This window comes from Triticum urartu, chromosome 7A (assembly GCF_056163025.1).
Source record: "Triticum urartu cultivar PI428250 chromosome 7A, HENAU_Tu73, whole genome shotgun sequence".
NCBI lineage: Eukaryota > Viridiplantae > Streptophyta > Magnoliopsida > Poales > Poaceae > Triticum > Triticum urartu.
In genome coordinates this window covers 7,331,000-7,345,942 of record NC_141879.1, presented here as the reverse complement: position 1 = coordinate 7,345,942, position 14,943 = coordinate 7,331,000, and positions in this window count along the sequence as shown.

Genomic DNA, 14,943 nt, shown 5'->3' with positions numbered 1-14,943 from the left:
TCTCTATCTTTAATCTTTTAGTATTTCTAGAGCATGGCTTGTACTCTTTTACTTCTTTGAGATGGAACGTTTTAATGAGACGGGCGCTAAGAAAACTCTAGATTTATCCCATATAATACTCTAACCGTCTAGCGTGCCTAACATGCCTAGCATGTCTAACGTGTCATCTTTTTCCTATAAAAAGGGATGCCGGCCCTTCTCAAGTTCTCATTTCTCACACTCAAAAGTCTCAAACTGCATCTCATTTTACACACACAATACAAACATGGATGAGAGAGGCTCCAGAATCTGGGACTACTACGATGCTGAAGTAGTTATGGACGGTAGAAAATCCGAGCTAAAATCACAGTGCAAAAGATGTGGTAAGTTGCTGCGCATTGCCTGCCACGGTCCAGTAAACATCCTTACTAGGCACAGAGCAGCACACATCAAGAGAGACGAGCTGGCCGCAGCTGCCGGGCAAGGATGAACGATCCAAATTAGTTCAGTTCCAGTTTTGTAATTTATTTAGTTCAATTCTAGTCTTGTAATCTTTTTATTTCTACTTCTTTTAATCTTTTAGTATTTCTAGAGCATAGCTTGTACTTTTTTACTTCTTTGGGATGGAAGGTTTTAATGAGGCAAGCGCTAATAAAATTCTAGATTTATCCATATAATACTCTACATTTTTTGCAATTTTCTATAAAAAAAATTGGTATTTTTTTCGACATTTTATCGCTGTATAAACTTCTCATCTAGCTCGGCTAGTATTTGGCCAGATATAGCAATAGCAGCGTGCAGCGTGCAGTGTGGCAGCGAGGCAGCGTGCAGCGGTGCAGCGTAGCGTGGCGTAGCGTGCAGTGTGGCACACTGCAGCGATGCAGCGTAGCGTGGGCGTGCAGCGAGCCAGCGAGCCAGGCAGCCAGCGCGCAGCGACTCAACGAGTCAGCGAGCGGCGACTGCGAGCGCCAGGCCAGGCGGGCCAGCTAGTGCCAAGCGGGCCGGCGGGCCTGGGGGGCCGCGTGCCGGGCCAGCTATGCCGTGTGCCGTGCCTGCGCTGCGACCCCCCGCCCGTGGGCCGGCATGGCACGGCCCGGCTAGTATTCGTGCCGTGCCAGGCCGGGCCGGCCCGTTTGGCCAGCTATAAGCAGGACCATGCATGTCATAGTCTGTATCATGAACAGTAAAAACAGAGAAGCAAGACCATGCATGTGTCCTTTGCATATGCATGATGGGACCCAAGATAGGGAAATACAAACTCAAAATGCAAAGATTTTCAAATACTCTATGCGGTGACGCATTGTGGTTGGGTGTAGTTCGCTGGTACCTCCCGGAACCGGTAAAAAGAGGTTTGCGCGGGGAGGGAGAGCAGGGGAGGAATGTATACGGTAGCCTCCACTACACACACACACTCAAAAACTGAAGAAAAAAAATAGATCGCTGGGTGCTCTATTGGGCAGGTAGTGGGCTGGACTGGAGAGAGGCGTCCATCTCGTCCCGTAAGGCCCAAAGTAGTATAGAGAACAGAAAACATGCCTCCTCATGCACGCATACAAATCCTTAAGAAAAAACGAACGCGTACAACGCTAGGCAAAGTAATCCCAACCCCAATAAGGCAACAACCGATCGAAGGAGAGGAAGCGAATCGCGTCGACGAGGACAATGTCAGCGCAGCTCGTGCAGGTGGTGAGGAGGCTTGGCTATCGCTTAGGGACATCAACGGTACTACTTGCTCTCTCTCTCTCTCTCCAACCTTCGATTGGATTCCTCTCATTGCAAGCGATCTGTGGCTTTTGTTCCCGGATCCACTAGCTAGCTAGGGTTGTCCACCATGGCACAGCCGTTGCTGCCGATTCCTCCAGCCCCTTTGCTCGATCTCGCTAAATAAAATCGACACCCCCTTTTTTTTGTCCCCCCTTACCTGATCCTGCGCAAATCTTAACCTCTGCGACTTCTCTTTAACATGTTTTTTTAGGAGCACTGAACCTTGACGACCTACTATTTTGTGTGTGTCATAAATTGCAGGGTCTTTTCAAGCCAACGCCGGCCCAGAGCAAAGCTGAGCTCCGGGCTTTCCTGCGCTCGCTCAACATTGACTACAACGATCTCGATGGTGAGGCTATGAGGATCTACTGCCACTAGTAGAAAAAAGGTTAAACGTGAAGCACATTAGTGCCGGTTTGAATTTGAGCCGGCACTAATGTGTGCATTAGTGCCGGTTCCAACGGCTAGCCGGCCGCTCTCATTAGTACCGGTTCGTGGCGAACCTTTAGCACCGGTTCGTGCCACGAACCGGTACTAAAGTGAGTGGTGGGAGGATGTTGTCAGTCCGGGGCCCCTCCAGCACCTTTAGTACCGGGTCGTATCACGAACCGGTACTAAAGGTCGTCCTACATCACTAGTAGAAAACAGGGCTTTGGTCCAGGCCGGGTCAGCCCATTAGTCCCGGTTCAGTCTAGAACAGGGACCAATGTGGGCATTGGTCCTGGTTTGTGAGCCTAGGGGGCCGGCCGGGCCACGTGGGCCATTGGTCCCGGTTCATCTGGACCTTTTGGTCCCGGTTGGTGGGATGAACCGGGACAAATAGGCCTCGCTCCTGGCCCACCACCATTGGTCCCGGTTGGTGGCTTGAACCGGGACCAAAGGCTCCCCTTTAGTCCCGGCTCATGTCACCAACCGGGACCAATGAGGTGCCTATATATACCCCTCGCTCGCGAGCAGAGCACCCCAGTGCTCTGTTTTTCTCTGGCCGAGGGGGAGAGGGCTTTGTGGTGCTGTAGCTCACCTCCTATGCACATGAGGTGTTCGATGGAATGCCCGAGCCACACTACTTAAGCTTTCTCCTCTCGAAGCTCGACCTCCAAGCTCCATTTTCCTCGAGATTTGTCTAGATTTAGCGGTCCGTCACGCCCCGTCCCCGTCTTCACCGCCGTCGATCACCCGCGCCGATCTCATCACCGACACCACCGTGGTGAGCCTCTTGTTCTTATCTTCTTTCTGAAAGGAAAAATATTCTTACTTGTATGTTTAGATAGATACTTGTATCATTTTCTTACATTTATTATTGCATCTTATATAGTGCGATGGTTTTGGTATCCGCCCCCGTCTGCCCTCGTCCTGTCTATGATTCGGATATGGTATGTATATTATCTTTATAACTATTGGTTCATTTATTGTTTATGAAAATTATGCCGACCAACGTGACATAGATTTTATTTATCTAGGATGTATGTGAATCGGAAATGCCAACCGACCCTATTGTCGAGAGGTTAAATTTAGTTGAAGAAGAAAACAATTTGTTGAAGGAAAAAATAAAAAAAATTAGGAGAAGAAAATGATATTGGAGTTGCATGTTGCGGATGTCGTCGATGATCACAAGATCAAGATGGATGCAATGCGCTTGAAGATTAGAAAGATTAGAAAATATGCCATTCATACCGAGGCTTGGTATCATTATGCCGTTGGATCAATTGTTACCTTGGTTGCGATTATGATCGCATTTGTTTTCGCATTGAAATGTTTTACATAGTTTCAATGTATGGTTTAATTAATTAGATGCTCTAGAGAGCTATATGTTGTTAGATGAGAACTATGTATGCACTTTGGTTTTAATGTGATGATGAACCTCTATTAATTTGGACACTTAATTATATATAATGCACGCAGATGAACCGGCAATGGATGTATGGTGACAGACACACCCGCGAGTACATTAAGGGCGTGCATGAGTTTCTCGATGTGGCCGAGGCAAACAAGCAGAATGGTTTTATGTGTTGTCCATGCACTGAATGTGGGAATACGAGGTCTTACTCTAACCGGAAAATCCTTCACTCCCACCTGCTTTACAAGGGTTTCATGCCACACTATAATGTTTGGACGAGGCACGAAGAAATAGGGGTTATGATGGAAGACGGCAAAGAAGAAGACTACGATGACAACTATGTGCCCCCTGAATACGGTGATGCTGCAACGGGGGGAGCTGGTGAAGATCAATAGGAACCAGACGATGTGCCCAATGATGCTGCAACGGGTGAAGCTGCTGAAGATCAAGAGGAACCAGACGATGTGCCCGATGATGATGATCTCCGCCGGGTCATTGTCGATGCAAGGACGCAATGCATTAGTCAAAAGGAGAAGCTGAAGTTCGATCGCATGTTAGAGGATCACAAAAAAGGGTTATACCCCAATTGCGAAGATGGCAACACAAAGCTCGGTACCGTACTGGAATTGCTGCAGTGGAAGGCAGAGAATGCTGTGGCTGACAAAGGATTTGAGAAGCTACTAAAAATATTGAAGAAGAAGCTTCCAAAGGATAACGAATTGCCCGACAGTACATACGCAGCAAAGAAGGTCGTATGCCCTCTAGGATTGGAGGTGGAGAAGATACATGCATGCCCTAATGACTTCATCCTCTACCGCGGTGCATACAAGGATCTGAATGCATGCCCGGTATGCGGTGCATTGCGGTATAAGATCAGACGAGATGACCCAGGTGATGTTGACGGCGAGCCCCCCAGGAAGAGGGTTCCTGTGAAGGTGATGTGGTATGCTCCCATAATACCACGGTTGAAACATCTGTTCAGAAACGAAGAGCATGCCAAGTTGATGCGATGGCACAGTGAGAACCAAAAGAAAGATGGGAAGTTGAGAGCACCCGCTGACGGGTCGCAGTGGAGAAAAATCGAGAGAAAGTACTGGGATGAGTTTGCAAAGGACCCAAGGAATTTATGGTTTGCTTTAAGCGCGGATGGCATTAATCCTTTCGGGGAGCAGAGCAGCAATCACAGCACTTGGCCCGTGACTCTATGTATGTATAACCTTCCTCCTTGGATGTGCATGAAGCGGAAGTTCATTATGATGCCAGTTCTCATCCAAGGCCCTAAGAAACCCGGCAACGAAATTGATGTATACCTAAGGCCATTAGTTGAAGAACTTTTACAGCTGTGGAATGAAAACGGTGTACGTACGTGGGATGAGCACAGACAGGAGGAATTTAACCTTAAGGCGTTGCTGTTTGTGACCATCAACGATTGGCCCGCTCTCAGTAACCTTTCAAGACAGACAAACAAAGGATACCATGCATGCACGCACTGTTTAGATGACACTGAAAGTATATACCTGGACAAATGCAGGAAGAATGTGTACCTGGGCCATCGTCGATTTCTTCCGACCAACCATCAATGTCGAAAGAAAGGCAAGCATTTCAAAGGCGAGGCAGATCACCGGAAGAAGCCCGCCATACGCACCGGTGATCACGTGCTTGCTATGGTCAATGATTTACACTACGTAATCTTTGGAAAGGGTCCCGGTGGACTAGCTGTTCCGAATGACGCTGAGGGACACGCACCCATGTGGAAGAAGAAGTCTATATTTTGGGACCTACCCTACTGGAAAGACCTAGAGGTCTGCTCCTCAATCGACGTGATGCACGTGACGAAGAACCTTTGCGTGAACCTGCTAGGCTTCTTGGGCGTGTATGGGAAGACAAAAGATACACCTGAGGCACGGGAGGACCTGCAACGTTTGCACGAAAAAGATGGCATGCCTCCGAAGCAGTATAAAGGTCCTGCCAGCTACGCTCTTACGAAAGAAGAGAAAGAAATCTTCTTTGAATGCCTGCTCAGTATGAAGGTCACGACTGGCTTCTCGTCGAATATAAAGGAAATAATAAATATGCCAGAGAAAAAGTTTCAGAACCTAAAGTCTCATGACTGCCACATGATTATGACGCAACTTCTTCCGGTTGCATTGAGGGGGCTTCTACCGGGAAACGTCCGATTAGCCATTGTGAAGCTATGTGCATTCCTCAATGCAATCTCTCAGAAGGTGATCGATCCAAAAATCGTACCAAGGCTAAGGAGTGATGTGGCGCAATGTCTTGTCAGTTTCGAGCTGGTGTTCCCACCATCCTTCTTCAATATCATGACGCACGTCCTAGTTCATCTAGTCGACGAGATTGTCATCCTGGGGCCCGTATTTCTACACAATATGTTCCCCTTTGAGAGGTTCATGGGAGTCCTAAAGAAATATGTCCGTAATCGCGCTAGGCTAGAAGGAAGCATCTCCATGGGCCATCAAACAGAGGATGTTATCGGGTTTTGTGTTGACTTCATTCCTGGCCTTAACAAGATAGGTCTCCCTAAATCGCGGTATGAGGGGAGACTGACTGGAAAAGGCACTCTTGGAAGAGACTCAATAATATGCAGGGAGGGATATTCTTGGTCTCAAGCACACTACACAGTTCTATAGAACTCTACCTTGGTGACCCCGTATGTCGATGAACACAAGAACAGTCTGCGCTCCAAACACCCGGAGCAGTGCGACGACTGGATTACATGTGAACACATCAGGACTTTCAGCAGTTGGTTGGAAACACGTCTCAGAGGTGACAACACTATTTGTGATGAGTTGTACTTGTTGTCCAGGGGACCATCTTTGATTGTATTGACTTACAAAGGATACGAGATAAATGGGAATACATTTTACACGATCGCCCAAGATCAAAAGAGCACCAACCAAAACAGCGGTGTCCGCTTTGATGCAGCAACCGAGAGCGGAAAGGATACATATTATGGTTACATAGTGGACATATGGGAACTTGACTACGGACCTGATTTTAAGGTCCCTTTGTTTAAGTGCAAATGGGTCAATCTGTTAGGCGGCGGGGTACAGGTAGACCCACAGTACGGAATGACAACAGTGGATCTGAAAAATCTTGGGTACACTGACGAACCGTTCGTCCTAGCCAATGATGTGGCACAGTTTATCTATGTGAAGGACATGTCTACCAAACCGAGAAAAAGAAAAGATAAGGAAGCGAATACATCATACGATGAGCCAAAGCGCCACATAGTTCTTTCGGGAAAAAGGGACATCCTGGGAGTGGACGGCAAGACAGACATGTCTGAAGATTATGAAAAGTTTCATGAAATTCCTCCCTTCAATGTCAAGGCTGACCCAAGTATCCTGATAAACAATGAAGATTATCCATGGTTACGGCACAATAAGCAAATGACACAAGCGAAGAAAAAGTGAAGACTTTCTCCTGCAACTTTGTAACACACGAACATGCTACCATTGTCCGTTTTGTACATGCACATGCTATGTGGGTGAAATTATGATACCATCCCAACTTTCAACTTTTTCAGAGTTCATTTAAAATGCTTTCATGTCTTATGGTTCGGCCCTCGTAATACCATGACCATTAGTCCCTGGCCCATGCCAACTTTCAAACCGGGACTAAAGGGTTGGTCCTCGTTGCGGGCCGAGTTTAGTCCCACCTCGCCAACCGAAGGGGGCTCACACCGGTTTATAAGCCCTTCCCTCTCTGCCTTGTTGAGCTCCTCTCAAAGTGAAAATAGATGCCCTAATAGAGAAAAGTTTAACCTAAATTCATAGTGAATTTCTCTGAAATTCATAGAAATTTACTAGGAATTTAACTATTCAAATTTGAAAACTAATGGCACTAACAGAAAGTTTATAATTTTTCTAAAACTAATGGCACTAACAGAAAGTTTATAATTTTGCTAACCTAAAAGCAAACAGAATAAAAAATTAAAGCAAAAAACAAAAGAAAATAAATAATGCAAAAAACAAATCAAAAAAACAGGAAAAAACTATTTTTATAGTAAAGTTAATCACAAAATAAAATAAATAAAGCAACAAAGAAAACAAAAAAACTAAAAAAGTGTTTTCAAATTTGAAACTAATGGCACTAACAGAAAGTTTATAATTTTTCTAAAAATAATGGCACTAACAGAAAGTTTATAATTTTGCTAACCTAAAAGCAAACAGAATTAAAAATTAAAGCAAAAAACAAAAGAAAATAAATAATGCAAAAAACAAATCAAAAAAACAGGAAAAAACTATTTTTATAGTAAAGTTAATCACAAAATAAAATAAATAAAGCAACAAAGAAAACAAAAAAACTAAAAAAGTGTTTTCAAATTTGAAAACTAATGGCACTAACAGAAAGTTCATAATTTTTCTAAAACTAATGGCACTAACAAAAAGTTTATTATTTTGCTAACCTAAAAGCAAAGAGAATTAAAAATTAAAGCAAAAAACAAAAGAAAATAAATAATGCAAAAAACAAATCAAAAAAACAGGAAAAAACAAATCAAAAAGTTTATAATTTTTCCAACCGTGACCAATGCCCCCTTTAGTCCCGGTTGGTGCCACCAACCGGGAATAAAGAGGGGCATTAGTCCCGGTTGGTTTCACGAACCGGGACTAGTGCTCTGGCTATATAAGCCAACACTTGTGAAATTCTCGATTCAGTTCGATCGATCTCCTCGTCCTCTCCTCCGACGACGCCGCCAGGCTGCTCCTCGTCTTTGTCGCCGCCGAGCCCTCTGGACCACGTCGTCACCTCCCTGAGCCCGCGTCGTCCTCGTCGCCGGCATCCCTGATCCCGCCTCCCTCGTCCCCGTCGCCGCGTGCCTCCCCGAGCCCGCCTCCTTGTCCCCGTCACCGCGTGCCGCCCCGAGCCCGCCGTCCTCGTCGCCGGACTCCAGTCGTCGCCGCCCCCCTCAAAGTGAGCCCCCCTCTCGAGTGCCACTCTTGCGCCCGAGCGCCCCTTGCTCCGCCCCTGCTCCATGGTCGCCGCCGGCCCCGATGCATTGAAGAGCAGAAGGAGAGGAGAAGTAGAGGAGAGGAGAAGTGGAGCAGCAGCAATGCGCTGTCCACTTTTCTGAATTTTTTGGAATTTATGAATTTTTTTGTCCATATAGAAGGTGTTTGATGAAATGCTAGATGGCTTTGGGCATTTTTGGAATTTTTAAAATTTTTTTGTGGTGAGGTACTGATGCAAGACAAAGGGGATGGCAAAATTTCAAAATTTTTGGAGTGGTTTAGAATAGGTTTTCAACAAGTTATTTGAATCCGATTCAAATTTCATTTGAATGAAATTTGGAAATTTTGAACTATGGATCAGAATGTTTTTGGTGAAACGGATTGTGGGTACTTTCATGAAGTTGGAGTAATTTTTCTGGTTGTAAAAGAGTTAGGAAAATTTAGAATATGCTAAATATGTCAAAAATGTTTTTTTCATATGATGTTTTTTTTCATATATGTATTCATTTTTTTTATTTAGGTTGTTAATTAGTAGATATCGACTTTAGGTTAGTGTAGAGGAAAAAGTAAAATAAGGAAAAGGAAGAAAAGAGGAAGAAGGAAGAAGAAGAAGAAGAAAAGGAAGGAGTGGAAAAAGGAAAATAAGAAGAGGAAGACTTCTTCTTTTTCTTCGATCTTCTCCTCTATTCCTTTCTTCTTCTCCTCTATTTTCTTCTTCGATCTTTTTTCCTCTTCTTACATGAGGGTGGGGGGTCGATATACCCCCTCTCTGATAACTTCGACATGAGGGGGGGTCACAAAGAGTTCGAGGGGCGAGGGTTGGAAACTATAGGGTAGAGGTTCAAGGGTCACCGAGGGTTCGAGGGGCGAGGGTCGGGAACTAGGGTAGAGGTTCGAGGGTCACCGAGGGTTCGAGAGGCGAGGGTCGGGAACTAGGGTAGAGGTTCGAGGGTCACCGAGGGTTCGAGGGTCGTCGAGGGGTCAAGATGTTGCCTAGTGTCAAAGTATTAAAGATCCATGGCTTCATCATTAGACGGAAGTAACCGGGGCATGATGGTACAAAGTTGTGCAAAGTTGTTTTGGAACGGAGTTCCGGATAGAATAATTCGCCATTTTGTACGAATTTCAGCAAAGGCCTTCCAAATAGGGATATTCGGAAGGCTCTTGCTGAACTTTGTACGAAAAAGCGAATTATCCTATCCAGGACTCCGTTCCAAAACAACTTTGTAGACTTCGTACCATCATGCGCCTGTTACTTTCCTAGTGTCAAAGTATTGAAGAAATCCATGGCTTCATCATTAGCCGGAAGTAACCAGGGCATGACGAAGTCCTCCAAAGTTATTTTGGAATGGTGTCCCGGATAGGATAATTTGCCTTTTTGTATGAATTTCAGCAAAGGCCTTCTAAATAACGATATTTGGAAGGTGTTGCTGAACTTTGTACCAAAAAGCGAATTATCTTATCTGGGACTCCATTCCAAAATAACTTTGGAGAGCTTCATACCATCATGCACATGTTACTTTCGCCTAATGATGAAGACATGGATTTGTTGAATCCTTTGACACTAGGCAACCTTCCGACCCCTCGACGATCCTCTCGAACATGAGAGGAAGAACAGGATAAAAAAAGAAGAGGAAGAAGAAAAAAAAGAGGAGAATAAAGAATAGAGGAGATCTTCTCCTCTATTCTTTATTCTCCTCTTTTTTCTTCTTCTTCCTCTTTTTTTATCGGGAACGAGGGTCGTCGAGGGACATATAGATGTAGTGTCGTCGTTGTCGATATATACCCCCTCCCGATAGCTTCAACACGTGGGGGGGGGGTCGAGGCCACTAATTAATATATATGATTCCTTACTATGATTAGGTAGCTAGTTCTACATTTGGCACTAATATATCCATCTGTCATGTTTGAATAATAATTGCCATGTTGTAAATATTTGTAGAAACTATGGACACCGCCCTAGACGAAGCAAAAGAAGCGTTGTTGAGGGACATAACCGCAGAAGGAAGTGATGCCGTCTCGTTGTTTCTCAACGACACCGATGGTCTGGAAGGAGAGGCTGAACAAGCTGGCTACGGTGACCTAATGCCGGTGCAAGAAGAAGAACATGAGGACGGCTCCGGTGACCCAATGCTGGTGCAAGAAGGAGACCGTGATGACGGCTCCGGTGACCGAACTGAGTCCGGCCAGGTATATATATTAGTTAAGCCTGTGCTAACTAGCTGATTGATGCATTCATTGTTTTGGTATGTACACATATTAATTAAGTCTTTGTTCTTTTTTCTAGCCCTCCGGATCGAGCACAACTTCGGTAAAGAGACGAGGCCCGAAGAAAAAGTTGAGCTCGGATGAAAAGTTTGAGATCATAGCAATCGCGCCCGACGGCCAACCGATTGAGCCCCTCCGGACAAAGAGCGCATTTGTTGCTCAGTGCAGGGTTCTGGTTAGGGACAAGATCCCGATAAGCATCCAGCAATGGATTAAGCCGACTACAGAAGACCCTGAGGTGTCTTATGTCAATGATATGCAGAAAAATGATCTTTGGACTGAGCTGAAGTCAAATTTCACCCTACCGCCAGAGGATAATCCAGAGAACCCAGTTAAAGAGCGACTAAAAGTCTTTTGCTCTTAAGAGGATGGCAGAACTATTCAGGAGGTGGAAGAAAGAGCTGAATAAGTTTGTCGACAATAATGAGACACCAGAATTCAAGGGAAGATATGAGAAGATCAGAGATCACTGGCCCGCATTTGTGGCCCACAAGACATCGGAAAAGAGTAAGAAGATGTCGGCGACAAACAAGCAAAATGCTGCGAAGAAGATACTTCACCATCGCACGGGGTCAGGTGGCAACCTCGTAGCCCGGCCTAAGTGGGCCAAGACTGAGAATGATCTGGATGATAAAGGGATCGAACCAGAGACAATTAGCTGGCCAGACCATTGCCGGACTTGGTTCTTCGGGGCTGGCAGAACCTTGGACCCTGTAACAGGGAAGTGCATTTGGACGAACGATCAAATGGACATACCAGTCAGGAAGCTTAAGCAGTATATCGAAGCAGCGCAGCAAGGGAAGTTCTTTCCAGACAGAGAGAACGACGAGCTCACAATGGCCCTCGGGAATCCTGAGCACCCTGGACGGACACGAGGCACACCAGGCTCCATTCTGTGCAAGGTTGGGTTTCCGGACGCAGGCGGTTACAAATCCCATGAGAGGAGGAAAAAAGTGCAGCAGACCCAAATGCAGGCGCTGCAAGCAAGGGTAGACGTGATAGGGGAACGAGAAGCAAATCGCAGCAAACGTACTGCCGAAGCCTCCCCCGAAGCTACCCCGCCATCTCAGCGCAGAAGCAGCGTGGCTTCCACCAAGCTGCTTCAGCCGGAGCATGCCTTGATGGCTCCTGCCAGCTATCCCGTGGATGCTATCACGGAGTCTCAAAATTGCCACCTTATGACGCAATGGATGAATTTGAAGGTCAAGGCGGCTGTTGGCTCTGTTTATCCTACTGAACCCGGCGCAACTTTTCACTGCCGGCTGATTCCAAAAGGATATGCTAGGTGATGGTGGATGAAATAACAGAGGGATTTGAGGACCTCCAGCTTGACCACCCTACTGGTGAAGGGGAGACTCGGCTGGGGTCTGCTCTGAAGACTCCATGCCTATGGTGGAAGGAGGTCATCAACCTTCCGAACTGGACGCCTCCGCCTCCTCCTCCTCCTCCGGCGAGTCAGGGCACTCCGCCTCCTCCACCGCCTCCTCCTCCGGCGAGTGACGATCAGGGCCCTCGACCGGCTCCTTCTCCGGCGCGTGGCGGCACTCCGCCTCCTTCTCCGCCTGCGCCGACGCGCCCGAGCAGCCAGCTGTTGGGGAACGTTGCAGAAAACAAAAATTTTCCTACTCGTTTCACCAAGATCATCTAGGAGTTCATCTAGCAATGAGTCATCGGATGCATCTACATACCTTTGTAGATGGCGCACGGAAGCGTTCAAAAGAACGGTGATGATGTAGTCGTACTCGACGTGATCCAAATCACCGATGACCAGCGCCGAACGGACGGCACCTCCGCGTTCAGCACACGTACGGGACGGGAGACGTCTCCTCCTTCTTGATCCAGCAAGGGGGGAGGAGAGGTTGATGAAGATCCAGCAGCACGACGGCGTGGTGGTGGATGCAAGGCGTCACAGAAGCAGGGCTTCGCCAAGACTACGAGGGAGAGACGTAACGGGGGGAGATGGAGGCGCCAGGGGCTGGTGTAAAATCCCTCCTCTCCCCCCCACTATATATAGGGGTGCCAGGGGGGTTGGTGCGCAGCCTAGGAGATCTGATCTCCTAGGTGCGGCGGCCAGGGGAGGGTTTCCCTCCACCCCAAGGCACCTCGGGGTGCCTTCCACCACTTGGACTCCTCCTTGGTGGAAACCCTAGGCGCATGGGCCTATAGGGGCTGGCGCCCCAGCCCACTATGGGCTGGGTTCCCTCCTATTTCAGCCCATGGGGCCCTCCGGGATAGGTGGCCCCACCCGGTGGGCCCACGGGACCCCTCTGGTGGTCCCGGTACAATACCGATAACCCCGAAACTCGTCCCGATGCCCGAAACAGCACTTCCTATATATAATTCTTTACCTCCGGACCATTCCGGAACTCCTCGTGACGTCTGGGATCTCATCCGGGACTCCAAACAACATTCGGGTTACTGCATATACATATCTTCACAACCCTAGCGTCACCGAACCTTAAGTGTGTAGACCCTACGGGTTCGGGAGACAAGCAGACATGACCGAGACGACTCTCAGGTCAATAACCAACAGCGGGATCTGGATACCCATGTTGGCTCCCACATGCTCCACGACGATCTCATCGGATGAACCACGATGTCGAGGATTCAATCAACCCCGTATGCAATTCCCTTTGTCAATCGATATGTTACTTGCCCGAGATTCGATCGTCGGTATCCCAATACCTCGTTCAATCTCGTTACCGGCAAGTCACTTTACTCGTACCGTAATGCATGATCCCGTGACCAGACACTTGGTCACTTTGAGCTCATTATGATGATGCATTACCGAGTGGGCCCAGCGATACCTCTCCGTCATACGGAGTGACAAATCCCAGTCTTGATCCATGTCAACCCAATAGACACTTTCGGAGATACCCGTAGTCTACCTTTATAGTCACCCAGTTACGTTGTGACGTTTGGTATACCCAAAGCACTCCTATGGTATCCGGGAGTTACACGATCTCATGGTCTAAGGAAAAAATACTATGACATTGGAAAACTCTAGCAAACGAACTATACGATCTTGTGCTATGTTTAGGATTGGGTCTAGTCCATCACATCATTCTCCTAATGATGTGATCTCGTTATCAATGACATCCAATGTCCATAGTCAGGAAACCATGACTATCTGTTGATCAACGAGCTAGTCAACTAGAGGCTTACTAGGGACATGTAGGTGTCTGTTATTCACACATGTATTACGATTTCCGGATAATACAATTATAGCATGAATAAAGACAATTATCATGAACAAGGAAATATAATAATAATGCTTTTATTATTGCCTCTAGGGCATATTTCCAACAGTCTCCCACTTGCACTAGAGTCAATAATCTAGTTACATTGTGATGAATCGAACACCCATGGAATTCTGGTGTTGATCATGTTTTGCCCTAGGGAGAGGTTTAGTCAACGGATCTGCTACATTCAGGTCCGTATGTACTTTACAATTCTCTATGTCTCCATCTTGAACATTTTCACGGATGGAGTTGAAGCGACGCTTGATGTGCCTTGTCTTCTTGTGAAACCTGGGCTCCTTGGCAAGTGCAATAGCTCTAGTGTTGTCACAGAAGAGCTTGATCGGCCCCGACGCATTGGGTATGACTCCTAGGTCAGTGATGAACTCCTTCACCCATATTGCTTCATGTGCTGCCTCCGAGGCTGCCATGTGCTCCGCTTCACATGTAGATCCCGCCACGACGCTTTGCTTGCAACTGCACCAGCTTACTGCCCCACCATTCAAAATATACACGTATCCGGTTTGTGACTTTGAGTCATCCAGATCTGTGTCAAAGCTAGCGTCGACGTAACCCTTTACAACGAGCTCTTCGTCACCTCCATAAACGAGAAACATTTCCTTAGTCCTTTTCAGGTACTTCAGGATATTCTTGACCGCTGTCCAGTGTTCCTTGCCGGGATTACTTTGGTACCTTCCTACCAAACTTACGGCAAGGTTTACATTAGGTCTGGTACACAGCATGGCATACATAATAGAACCTATGGCTGAGGCATAGGGGATGACACTCATCTCTTCTATTTCTTCTGCCGTGGTCGGACATTGAGCTGAGCTCAATTTCATACCTTGCAACACAGGCAAGAACCCCTTCTTAGACTGATCCA